Source organism: Gopherus evgoodei, chromosome 7, assembly GCF_007399415.2.
Source record: "Gopherus evgoodei ecotype Sinaloan lineage chromosome 7, rGopEvg1_v1.p, whole genome shotgun sequence".
Classification (NCBI taxonomy): domain Eukaryota; kingdom Metazoa; phylum Chordata; order Testudines; family Testudinidae; genus Gopherus; species Gopherus evgoodei.
The window spans coordinates 9,207,297-9,220,770 of NC_044328.1; the positions used below are offsets into that span (position 1 = coordinate 9,207,297).

The 13,474-nt window shown below is 41.6% G+C and overlaps 1 protein-coding gene across 19 annotated transcripts in view; it reads left to right on the forward strand.

The window, feature by feature from the left end:
- The window catches only part of ADD3 (adducin 3), a 184,497-nt gene that overhangs the window by 118,947 nt on the left and 52,076 nt on the right, over positions 1-13,474 (forward strand). The window contains exon 4 of one of the 19 annotated variants that reach the window (XM_030568101.1): positions 1,848-1,909. The exons of the other annotated variants lie outside the window; for them this stretch is intronic. The gene's annotated coding sequence lies outside the window, so the exon portion shown is untranslated. The remainder of the gene's footprint in view (positions 1-1,847; positions 1,910-13,474) is intronic. 19 annotated transcript variants of the gene reach the window in all.

The window sequence follows — 13,474 nt, forward strand, 5'->3', positions numbered from 1 at the left end:
CACTGAGTTCTTTCCTCCAAAACCTGTTTTTTCTGACTTTGTGCTTGGAGGAGTAAGCTGCATCTCTATAGAAGCAATGGAGAGCATATTGATTAGAAAGGTTCTGCAACACATCACCAAAATCTCCTTGGGTTCTGTGAAGGTTGTTCATTGCCCTCCTGGAAAATTCTTCACCACCTCATCTGCTAAATTCTTGAAACGCTCCAACGCATAAATAGATTTAAGTTCCGTTAGGGCAAATACCCATTTTTTCAAAATATTTATGTATTAACATGATTACGGTTTTTCAGTTGGTGTTTTAAAATAGTATTTGTGTTAAAATATGTATTTACAAATACAGTAGTTGGTAATGTTAAAAAATATGTAGAATAAAATGCTTCACTCCAATATAACAAGTCCAAGTTCACCTGCACCACTCCAAACTTACCATTGGCTTGTGTATGGGGATAGGTGGTGGTGCCAGCACTGGAAGTGGCATTCAATCACCATGAAATTGTCCCCTAAGGGAAGCTACAGGGTTTGGATCCAATAGCCCAAAAGTAATGTTTTAAACTACAATTACAAACCTTGAGTCATCCTTAACACTCTTGTTGTCACCTTTCCTTTTCTTATTAGTATGAGTTAAGGACATATAATTAATCATTTTTACCTTAAAATGTCATAGCTTTTGGCTAGTTCTGTCACAAATTTAATGTTTAAATGTACAATTATTTTGTATATTGTATGTAATTCAGCTTCACAAGATTCTCAAAAATATATTTCTATTTGCAGAAACATGTTCCAATACCTCTTTGCAAAAGAATGTGACATTTACCAGCTTAAATTTATATTCACATCACCAAATCTCCTTGGGTTCAGTGAGGGTTGTTCGTTGCCATCCTGGAAAATTCTTCACCACCTCGTCTGCTAAATTCTTGAAACGCTCCAGCGCATAAATAGATTTAAGTTCCATTAGGGCAGATACCCATTTTTACAAAATATTTATGTATTAACATGATTATGGTTTTTCTTGAATTTTATTCATCTTATTTAAAATTTATAATACAGCAGTATTCAGAGGTCCCCCTCAGGACTGGAGACCCATTGTATGGAGTGCTGTATAAATACACATGAAGACACAATCCCTTTCCAGAAGAATTTATTATCTATGACTTGTTGCAATTTTATCTTTGTTACAGATCTCCAGTTACAAATGACCCTTGTAGAATACACTGCTGGTTGTTTTTCCAAATCCCTTCTTCAGGAACATTTAAACAGTTGAGTTCTATCTCTAAACTGTCAATAGGTGGCAGTGTTTAAAAAGGCATTAGTGTTACCTTTAGTTGGGGCATGAGGTTGCTAAACTGGTAACTGTTAAAGGTTAGTATTGCTACTATGTTATGAAGCCAAGATGTTCCAGAGGTTTGGGCTATAAAAAGAATTGGCCGCATATTGCAGTGTGCAAGATCAGTTATTCATGTAAACATTTGTAAAATGTACCAGTTGCTTCATGTCTGTCATTTGGATCGCCTACCCATCACAACTTTTGACCCTTCATTAAACCAAAGGAGCAGCTGTTTCTGCCATGATATTGCTAATGATAATCAAGGCCACATAAAATCAAAAAGACTTCTGATGTGATGTGGAATCAAATAGAAGCTTCCCTAAAACTGGAAGGAATACATCCAAGTAATGAAATAGAAGAACTTTTATAGATTGTCTGTTGTATCCTTCCCAGTTCAAAATGGTGCTTTTTTGGGGACATATGAAAATCTGTAGGATGTTTAACTACTATAATAAATGCAATATTTTCAGCATGCTAACTGTGCACATTCACATGAATATTAAAACCCTCTCTTCTGCTACAGAGTGGACTTTGGGGTGAGCCTGAAAAACTTGATATTGCAAGAGGATGTTAGGAGGCCAGAAGGTACTAGAGAGGATATATTTGTAAAACAGAATTCTTGGCTTCTAAGAATGATCTTCTTTATAATTAAAACCAAATGTATGGTAACACTTGTTTCTTGCGCTTGTCATAGTTATATCTCGGTGCAATCTTAGGTACATTTCACTGCCCATAAGGAAGGAAAATTGTTCTGTAACTGTTTACAGATAGAACTGCGAAGAGAGATAACCATGAATTATGGTCTGTTAAAAGTTGAATTAAAGTATATAACTGTTGTGTATCAAGGTAATTTTAGCTATATTCAATTATATAATGCAGCATTGTCAGGTTAAAAATAGTACTTTTTAAAAAGACTTATCTTTTAAATATTTTATAGATGCAGAATGAAATTAGTGAAAGAACAAGTTAACTCAGAGTTGGGTCCAAGAACCCTCTCAAACTAGATCAAGTTCAAAATCTTGAGCTGGATCTTATGTAGGCCTGTCTTTCCCGCTTTCCCTTTTTGCTGATGCTTGCTTTTCTATTTCACTCAGTTTGGACAATGAAAATAAATTAGGTCATGAGAACCAAAAATTGAAACTTTTAATGCTGCAATGTTTGTGTTGCCAAGACTGCATCAGAATCCTTAAAACCAAACAAAGAAAAACAGCTCTTTTTATTAAAATGTGAGTTTTTAAAAATGTTTGAGAAGATCTTTCTATAGGTTTATTTTAAAAAGTTTTTCTAAAATGTACATTTGGGGATAGAACTACCTGACATTGTTCTGAGACTTCTTCAGCTTTGACTTACATAAAAATAAAAATCACAGAAGTTGCATGATCTATAATAAAGAGGATACATAAGAAACCCATTTTCTCCTCTGCAGATTTGAATATATCTATTATTAAACCAGTGACAATCCATCAAAATAGCAATAAGCCATTTTGGGGAAAAATTAAGGAAACTTGGACATTAATATTCAGTAAATATTTACGTAGATCATTGACAAATTTTGTATGTGAAATATTGAATCACAGTACTTCTGTTGCAGGGATCTCAGTGCATTTACAGGGATGGATAAGTAGTAGTATCCCCATTTACAGATGAGAAAACCCAGGCATTGAGAGGCTAAATAGATTGCCCAAGGTCATGCAGAAAATCCACCACAGCCAGAGTAGATCCCAGCTCTTGTGAATCAGGTCCCTATTCAAGAAGGTACTTAAGCATGTGAATAATCCTATTGAAACAAATGAGATTACTCACATGCTTGAGGTTATTCCCATGCTTAAGTATCTTCCTTGCGCAGAGCTGTCTGCTCTTCCATGCTGCCTTAAAATGGTAATGTACTATAAATGTGCTTATGGTAATAAAATATTTCTTCAATCATATTGGATTTATTTTTATTCTGTAAAATATAATACCTAGGACTTAACATAGCGTTAGTAAAATGTTTATTGGGTTTTAATGATCGAAACCATTTATAAATAGTGAGATTTTGATTCCATTCTGTACAAAATCAAGTAGTTAGGTTATCTAAATGCCTGCTGGAAATGGTGCAAGAGAATTCTGCATGAAAACAAATGGCACTGCTGACACATCACTTCTTTGCTTAACCTGTCAACAGTTTCATAAAGCAGAGGGAGTAGACTTCAGCACTCCTAAAAATGGTGCTGGAAACTAGTATCGGAAAACTTAACCATTTGATTAATGGACATTTTGTAACAATTCATGCCACAGTGTTAATGTCAGATTCTTTTGAATTCTTTTGTTTGCTTAGCAAAGTAAACTTGGGAGTTTAGCTGTTCAGTATTTGTGCCTGAGTAGATTTCTCTTCACACCGCCATAGTGTGTCCACTTCTTTTCCCAAGCTATCCCGAAGTCATCTCCGTGCTTTATTCTGCTATTAAAATAATAATCTTTTGTTGACATCAATATTGTTGTATAGAAATGAATGATAGAAATCTAGTATTAGGATTTCACTGCACAATCACCTACAGTAGGGAAGAAAAGACAGGCTTAGTAAGAGGAAAATGTTTAAAAATTATGTAACAATCACAAAAAAGAGAAATTGGCACTCAATAAAAGTATACTAAAAACTATATTATACTGTGAACCTGAAAGTATATTTATATATATAATTGGAGATATACCTATCTCCTAGAACTGGAAGGGACCGAAAGGTCATTGAGTCCAGCCCCCTGCCTTCACTAGCAGGACCAAGTACTGATTTTTGCCCCAGATCCCTAAGTGGCCCCCTCAAGGATTGAACTCACAACCCTGGGTTTAGCAGGCCAATGCTCAAATCACTGAGCTATCATTCGCTTCCCCCCCCCCCAGCCTGGGGATGAGGGCAGCAAGAAGAACAGAAGAAAATGGTACAATAGAATAGTAAGTGTTGTATGCATTATTGCAAATTACAGTTCTAAATAAAGTTTTTGTAATTTAGAAGAAATTAATGTTTACCTTTTCAGATGCTGTTAAGCTTTTAGAGAGATGCATTTGAGAATTTGCATTCAAAACAACACTGGTATATAAAGCAATTACATAGCAACAATCACCTTAGCATCTAAGCACTGACATTAATAATGACATGCAGCTTAGAGTGCAGTCTCCATATACAAATTATATTCAAATTATTATTTGTTTTTTTCTTGTAGTATCCACTGTGTGCCAGGTGCTTTCCCAAAAAAAAAAGACAGTCCCTGCTGAAAAGAGAGAGTTTGAAAGTGAAAGGGAAACAACAAACTAGTGAGGTAGCCACGGTGGTGACTGGCCACTTCTTGTTAACATGCAGTTTTAACAACCCAATTTGTTTAGTGTTTAATAGGTCATCCTTGAATTACAGTGGCATGGTGAAAGGGTCATTGTGGTAGAGGGAGGTGTTCAGTAGCAACAAAGAAGGCATAGAGATGTTTGTTGAAGTGGACAGATGATCTGTTAAAATAACAGGAGTACTTGTGGCACCTTAGAGACTAACAAATTTATTTGAGCGTAAGCTTTCGTGGGCTACAGCCCACTTCATCGGACGCATAGAATGGAACATATAGTGAGGATGGATATATATATATATATATATATATATATATATATATATATATATATATATATATATATATATATATATATATAAAATATGCATACAGAGAACATGAAAAGGTGAGAGTTGCCCAACCAACTCTAAGGCCATGTCTACATCTAAAATTTTGCAGCGCTGGTTGTTACAGCTGTATTAGTACAGCTGTATAGGGCCAGCGCTGCAGAGTGGCCACACTTACAGCAACCAGCGCTGCAAGTGGTGTTAGATGTGGCCACACTGCAGCGCTGTTGGGCGGCTTCAAGGGGGGTTCCGGGAACGCGAGAGCAAACCGGGAAAGGAGACCCGCTTCGCCACGGTTTGCTCTCTCGTTCCCGGAGCCACCCAGCAAACCGCAGGGAAGGAGACCTGCTTGCTCGGGGCTCCGGGAACGCGAGAGCAAACCGGGAAAGGAGACCCGCTTCGCCGCGGTTTGCTTTCGCGTTCCCGGAGCCACCCAGCAAACCGCAGGGAAGGAGACCTGCTTGCTCGGGGTTCCGGGAACGAGAGAGCAAATCGGGGAAGGAGACCCGCTTCGCCGCGGTTTGCTCTCGCGTTCCCGGAGCCACCCAGCAAACCGCAGGGAAGGAGACCTGCTTGCTCGGGGTTCCGGGAACGAGAGAGCAAATCGGGGAAGGAGACCCGCTTCGCCGCGGTTTGCTCTCGCGTTCCCGGAGCCACCCAGCAAACCGCAGGGAAGGAGACCTGCTTGCTCGGGGCTCCGGGAACTAGAGAGCAAACCGGGAAAGGAGACCCGCTTCGCCGCGGTTTGCTCTCGCGTTCCCGGAGCCACCCAGCAAACCGCAGGGAAGGAGACCTGCTTGCTCGGGGTTCCGGGAACGAGAGAGCAAATCGGGGAAGGAGACCCGCTTCGCCGCGGTTTGCTCTCGCGTTCCCGGAGCCACCCAGCAAACCGCAGGGAAGGAGACCTGCTTGCTCGGGTTTCCGGGAACGAGAGAGCAAATCGGGGAAGGAGACCCGCTTCGCCGCGGTTTGCTCTCGCGTTCCCGGAGCCACCCAGCAAACCGCAGGGAAGGAGACCTGCTTGCTCGGGGTTCCAGGAACGAGAGAGCAAACCGGGAAAGGAGACCAGCTTGATTACCAGAGGCTTCCTCCTTCCACGGAGGTCAAGAAAAGCGCTGGTAAGTGTCTACATTGGATTACCAGCGCTGGATCACCAGCGCTGGATCCTCTACACCCGAGACAAAACGGGAGTACGGCCAGCGCTGCAAACAGGGAGTTGCAGCGCTGGTGATGCCCTGCAGATGTGTACACCTTCAAAGTTGCAGCACTGTAACTCCCTCACCAGCGCTGCAACTTTCTGATGTAGACAAGCCCTTAGACGCTAATTCATTAAGATGAACTGTTGTCAGCAGGAGAAAAAAAAACTTTTGTAGTGATAATTAAGATAGCCCATTTAAGACAGTTTGACAAGATACTTAACATGGGGGAAATAGAATCAATGTGTGTAATGGCTCAGCTGTGCCCAGGCTCTATTAAGCCCAAATTGATAGTATCTAGTTTGCATACTTGATCTGTGGTGGCTTGAATCTTGGAATTTTCCCTTCCCCTCCTTTGATATTATCCACACTCGCCCATTTCTCACCACAAGACTACATTTTTCCGCTTGTCTTTTCACTGCACAAATACCTGTTTTACTTCAGTATGCTGATGCATTTCAGCTTTCCTTCCTCTTACTCTTCATCTCTGCAGTAATTTTGCCTATATGACTGTTTGTTCTAACCTCCTAAGTGTTTTATATAAGAACATAAGAAGGGCCATGCTGGGTCAGATCAATCATACATCTAGCCCAGTATCCTGTCTTCTGACAGTGACCAATACCAGGTATTTCAGAGGCAGGGCCGGTGCAAAGATGTTTTGCGCCCCCAGCCTGAGCACCCCACATCCCTCCCTGCGCAGTGGCTCTGCCCCCTCTTCCCTGAGACATCCCCACTCCCGCCCCAGCTCACCCCTGCTCCGTGCATGAGCACCCCGAGCACGCCATCGCTGCCTCACTTCTCCTGCCTCCCAGGCTTGCAGCGCCAATCAACTTAGGCGCCGCAAGCCTGGGAGGCGAGAGAAGTGAAGCAGCCACGGCGTGCTCGGGGAGGAGGAGGGGCAGAGGTGAGCTGGGGCAGGGAGTTGCCCTGCGTGCGGCCCCCCCCTTACTTGCTGCAGGTTTCCCTCTCTGCGCTCCCCCTGCCTAAATGCCAGCGGCGACCAGGGCAGCTGAAGATCTGGCCGCTACAGTTGCTGCTGAAGAAAATGGTGCCCCCCCAAATCCCAGCGCCTGCCTAAATGGTTGCACCAGCCCTGTTCAGAGGGAATAAACAGAACAGGGCAATTATCAAGTGGTCCATTCCCTGTCATCCACTCCAGCTTCTGGCAGTTACAGGTTTAGGATATCCAGAGCATGGACCCACATCCCTGATCATCTTGGCTAATGCCCTTTGATGGAGCTATCCTCCATGAACTTATCTAATTCTTTTTGAACCCACTTATACTTTTGGCTTTCACAGCATCCTTGAGTTCCACAGGTTGACTGTGTATTGTGTGAAGTACTTCCCTTTGTTTGTTTTAAACCTGTTGCCTATTAATTTCATTGGGTGACCCGGGTTCTTATGTGAAGGGGTAAATAACACTTTTTCCACACTATTTGTGATATTGTAGACCTCTATCATATTCTCCCCCTTAGTAGTTTATTTTCCAAGCTGAACAGTCTCAGTTTATATACCTCTAATCATGTTTGTTGCCCTTCTCTGTACAGTACCTTTTCCAATTCTGTATTTTTTTTAGATGGATTCCCCAGAACTGCACACAGTACTCAAGGTGTGGGTGCATCACCGATTTATATAATGGCATTATGATTAGGGCTGTTGATTAATTGCAGTTAACTCATGCGATTAACTCAAAAGACTTAATTGCGATTAATCGCAGTTTTAATTTTATTGTTAAACAGTAGAATACCAATTGAAATGTATAAAATATTTTGGATGTTTTCCTACATTTTCAAATATATTGATTTCAGTTACAACATGCTACAAAATGTACAGTACTCACTTTATATTATTTTTATTACAAATATTTGCAGGAGTTTGCATGGCACTGTTGTAGTCGGCATCAGAAGATACTTACATGTCAAATGTGCTAAAGAGTCATATGTCTTTTCATGCTTCAACCACCATTCCAGAGGACATGCGTTCATGCTGATTACAAGTTTTGCTCGATAAGGATCCAAAGCAGAGCAGACCGCTGTGTGGTCATTTTCATCGTCTGAGTCAGATGCCACCAGCAGATTGATTTTTCTTTTTTTTCAGTGTTCAGGTTCTGTAGTTTCTGCATTGGAGTGTTACTCTTTTAAGACTTCTGAAAGTGTGCTCCCCGTCCCGTCCCGATCAGATTTTAGAAGGCACTTCAGATTCTTAAACCTTGGGTTGAGTTCTGTAGCTATTTTTAGAAATCTCACATTGGTACCCTCTTTGCGTTTTGTCAAATCTGTTGTGAAAGTGTTCTTAAAATGAACAACATGTGCTGGGTCATCATCCGAGACTGCTTAACATGAAATATATGGCAGAATGTGGGTAAAAAAGAACAGGAGACATACAGTTCTTCCCCAAGGAGTTTTATCATGAATTTAATTAATGCACAATTTTTTTAATGAGCGCCATCAGCGTGGAAGCATGTTCTCTGGAATGGTGGCCGAAGCATGAAGGGGCATACGAATGTTTAGCTTATCTGGCACATAAATACCTTGCAACGCCAGCTACAAAAGTGCCATGTGAACACCTGTTCTCACTTTCAGGTGACATTGTAAATAAGAAGCAGGCAGCAGTATCTCCCATTAATGTAAACAAACTTGTTTGTCTTAGAGATTGGCTGAACAAGAAGTAGGACTGAGTGGACTTGTAGGCTCTAACATTTTACATTCTTTTGTTTTTGAGTGCAGTTATATAACACAAACTACATTTGTAAGTGAATTTTTCACAATAAAGAGATTGCACCACACTACTTGTATGAGATGAATCTAAAAATACTGTTTCTTTTATCATTTTTACAGTGCAAATATTTGTAGTAAAAAATAATATAAAGTGAGCACTGTACACTTGGTGTTCTGTGTTGTAATAGAAATCAACATATTGAAAATGTAGAAGAACATCCAAAAATATTTAATACATTTCAATTGATATTCTATTAATAGTGCGATTAATCACCGTCAATTTTTTGTGTTAATAATCAAAATAGATAATATTTTCAAATCAGAAAGTTATGGTTATCTACAGAACCTTAGCAATTGCTAGAAAAACCAAGAAAACATTGTTTCATGAAATATGTCTTGGATTTTTGCCTTCACAGAAGACTGTTTTTGTTTTTCTACCTTAGTCTTCCTCTTAAGAACCCCTTTCAACAAGAGTTGTCACTATTGGTATAAGCTTTTGTACAGCACTGCAACTTTATTCTTTGTCACATGAAAGGATAACCACAACTTCCATAATAGTCTGGGCATATGTAGTCTACTGTGCATGGTCGCCTCCCCTCTTTTAATTTGAAATGTTCAAATATCATTTATGGCTAGCTTGCTGAGCATATTGTACAAGTCAGCATGTTAGCTGTTTTTCAATTCAGTGGGAGTTGTGTTGCTAAATCCCCATGTGCTGCTCTGAAAATGTGGCCTAGCAATAGCTGCACCTGCAATGGATTGTTGTTGTTGCTGAGGTAAAGTGACAGGCACTGGATCCACCACAGAGTGTTTCCCTCAAAAGACTAAGAATTTTGCACCCTCAGTTAAAGGGGCAGATATCCTCATATCCACTAAAGTCAGTTCAATGTCATCTGGCTTGAACCACAACTAGCTAGTCTTTGTCTGTGCCCCAGTTTCAACCAGACACTGAGTAAGTCATTCAGTCTAGCCTCTAAAGTAAATTTACTTGTTTTCAGGGTAGGTTGTCCTGCTAGTTATAATGAAGACAGATGATTTGATTGTTCTTTACTGTAAAGTAACAATGGTTCAAACACTTAACACAAAAATACAATTCTCCAGGTCCAATTTTTATTAATTCTCTCATTACTTAAAAAAAAAGGAGCAAAGAATCCTGTGGCACCTTATAGACTAACAGATGTTTTGGAGCATGAGCTTTCGTGGGTGAATACCCACTTCCTCAGATGCATCTGACGAAGTGGGTATTCACCCATGAAAGCTCATGCTCCAAAACGTCTGTTAGTCTATAAGATGCCACAGGATTCTTTGCTCCTTTTTTTTTAAGTAATGAGAGAATTAATAAAAATTGGACCTGGAGAATTGTATTTTTGTGTTAAGTGTTTGAACCATTGTTATTTTACAGTAACCACAGGTGCCACAGGATTCTTTGCTGCTTTTACAGATCCAGACTAACATGGCTACCCCTCTGATACTTTTAAAAAAAAAAAATGGGGGGGGAGCGTAAACTGCCATACAGTGTCTGGTCTATTTTAAAGTGGAGTCTCAAAGGCGAAGAAAATTATTCCATCAGCTCAGTTAGTCTAAGTGGAAAAGAACTATAGGAGATGGATCAAATATGCAGCACTATATTAAGCTATTCTGTTAAGTCCCAGTCATTAGTTTGCCTCTATTTACCTTTATAAAACCAGATTTTGGTATACATTTTCTCCAAAATATTCATGGAATTATGTTGGTCTGTATTGACTGTCTATTGGCTAAGCCAGATTATATACTTTTGAACAAATGATAACCTCCCTCTAATATTTCATAAATCTTTCCAATTCCACAAATAATTTGGTAAAGAGATGATGCTTGGCCATGTAATTTATTCATCTTGTTAATGTACAAGAGATTTGGTGGTGGCAGAACAGACCTGCTGTAACATGAGAGAAATCACATCACCTGACTGTTGGAGAGAGATTTAGTTCTCAGTTAATTTTTTTCCCTAGGTCAGGAAATCAAAGACTTACTGAAATTCTGTACCTTTGCTTAATTAGATTTTGTTATGCTCTGGAACAAAGCTAATTATAAGGCATAAATCCCCATTATGGTTAATAATCAGTCAGACTGGATGTTAATCTCAAAGCACTTTCAAAAGAAATCCAAAAGTTTCAGTAATAGCAGTGGTTAATTTGGGGTACTGAAAAATTTCAGAGAGGGATTTGTGCTGCATCAAAGAAGTGAAGGTGCCTAATGGTAATGAACAGTTTGATTCAGAAACTTGTTCTACTAGTGTCCTAAAAGGAAAACAGGCTTCAGAGTGGTAGCCATATTAGTCTGTATCAGCAAAAACGATGAGGAGTCCTTGTGGCACCTTGGAGACTAACAGATTAATTTGGGCATAAGCTTTTGTGGGCTAAAACTCACTTCATCAGATGCGTGGAGTGGAAAATAAAGTAGGAAGATAGATATATCTCTGAGAGAGAGAGAATATGAATGTGTGTGTATGTACATTGCCCCCTTGGCCATGCTGAGGGATAGCTCAGTGGTTTGCACATTGGCCTGTTAAACCCAGAGTTGAGTTCAATCCTTGAGGGAGCCACTTAGGGATCTGAGGCAAAAATCAGTACTTGGTCCTGCTCGTGAAGGCAGGGGGCTGGACTCGATGACCTTTCGGGGTCCCTTCCAGTTCTATGAGATAGGTGTATCTCTCCATATATTATGAAAAGATGGGGGTTGCATTACCTATTCTAGCAAGACTATTCAATTAAAGTGGGCTATTGGTAGATGTGCAGGTGAACAAGCCCCGATGGTGTGGCTGATGTGATTAGGTCCTGTGATGGTGTCCCTTGAATAGATATATGGACAGAGTTGGCAACGGGCTTTGTTGCACGGATAGGTTCCTGGGTTCATGTTTTTGTTGTATGGTGTGTAGTTGCTGGTGAGTATTGGCTTCAGGTTGCAGGGCTGTCTGTAAGCGAGGACTGGCCTGTCTCCCAAAGTCTGAGAGTGAGGGATCATCCTTCAGGATAGGTTGTAGATCCTTGATGATGTGCTGGAGAGGTTTTAGTTCTTCTTCGAGTGCTTGCTCATATCGATTCCAATTAGGTGTGTGTGCCACGTGCACGTAGGTCGGAAGATTTTTACCCTAGCAGCACTTGGTGGGTCGCTGGGCGCCCCCTGGCGTGGTGCCACTATGGCATCGAATATATATCCCTGCCGACCCATCCACTCCTCAATTCCTTCTTGCCGGCTACTCCGACAGTGGGGAAGGAGGGTGGGTTTTGGAATGGATATGAGCAACACATCTTGAAGAACAACAGTTACAAAGGTGAGTAACCGTCTTTTCTTCTTCGAATGCTTGCTCATATTGATTCCAATTAGGTGAATCCCAAGCCTTACCTAGGCGGTGGGGTCGGAGTGAGAAACTGCAGAATACAAAACCGCTGAGCCGAAGGCTGCATCATTTCTGGATTGTTGCACAGGGCATAATGGGAAGCAAAGGTGTGTACTGAAGACCAAGAAGCTGCTCGACATATCTCCTGGATAGGTACTTGAGCTAAGAAGGCGGCTGACGAGGCCTGAGCCCTGGTAGAATGTGCGGTAATATGTCCCGGAGAAACATGAGCTAGATCATAGCAAGTACGGATGCACGGCATTACCCAGGACGAAATCCTCTGAGAAGAGATGGGTAGGTCTTTCATCCGGTCTGCCACTGCAACGAAGAGTTGGGGCATTTTGCGGAAGGGCTTCATCCGGTCAATATAAAAGGCGAGCGCCCTACGGACGTCTAGGGAATGTAACTGCTGCTCCCAACGAGATGCACACGGTTTGGGAAAGAAGACCGGGAGGAATATGTCTTGATTGAGATGGAAGGCCGATACTATTTTGGGGAGGAATACTGGATGTGGACGCAACTGCACCTTGTCTTTGTGGAACACCGTATATGATGGGTCCACCATCAGAGCCCGAAGCTCAGAGACTCTTCTAGCCAACGTGATGGCTACAAGGAAGGCTGTTTTCCATGTCAGATATAGGAGCGAGCAGGTTGCCAATGGCTCGAATGGAGGAGACGTAAGCCTTGTCAGGTTGAGGTCCCAGGAAGGGCAGGGCGGCTTACTAGGGGGTATAGATGCTCCAAACCCTTGAGGAAGCTGGAAACCACAGGGTGGGAGAGACAGAGTGACTTCCTTCTCCTGGGTGGAAAGTAGAAATAGCTGCCAAGTGCACTCGCAGTGATGAGCTAGCGAGGCCTTGCTGTTTAAGATATCAGAGGTAGTCTAGTATAGTGGGGATGGGAACCTCCATGGGTGTGGCATTCAGTGTTTGACACCAGCAGGAAAATCGCTTTCACTTGGCCACGTATGTAGACTGAGTGGAAGGTTTTCTGCTACCCAGGAGTACTTCTTGCACTGGGTAGAGCAGCGTAACTCCGATTGGGTTATTCATGCAGGAGCCACGCTGTGAGATGAAGGGAGTGCAGGTCTGGGTGGCGAAGGCTGCCGTGGTCCTGAGTTATAAGATCTTGATGAAGAGGCAGGGCGATTGGGTTGGCTATCGAGAGGTCCAGCAACGTGGTGTACCAGTGTTGTCGGGGCCACGCAGGGGCGACCAGGATCAG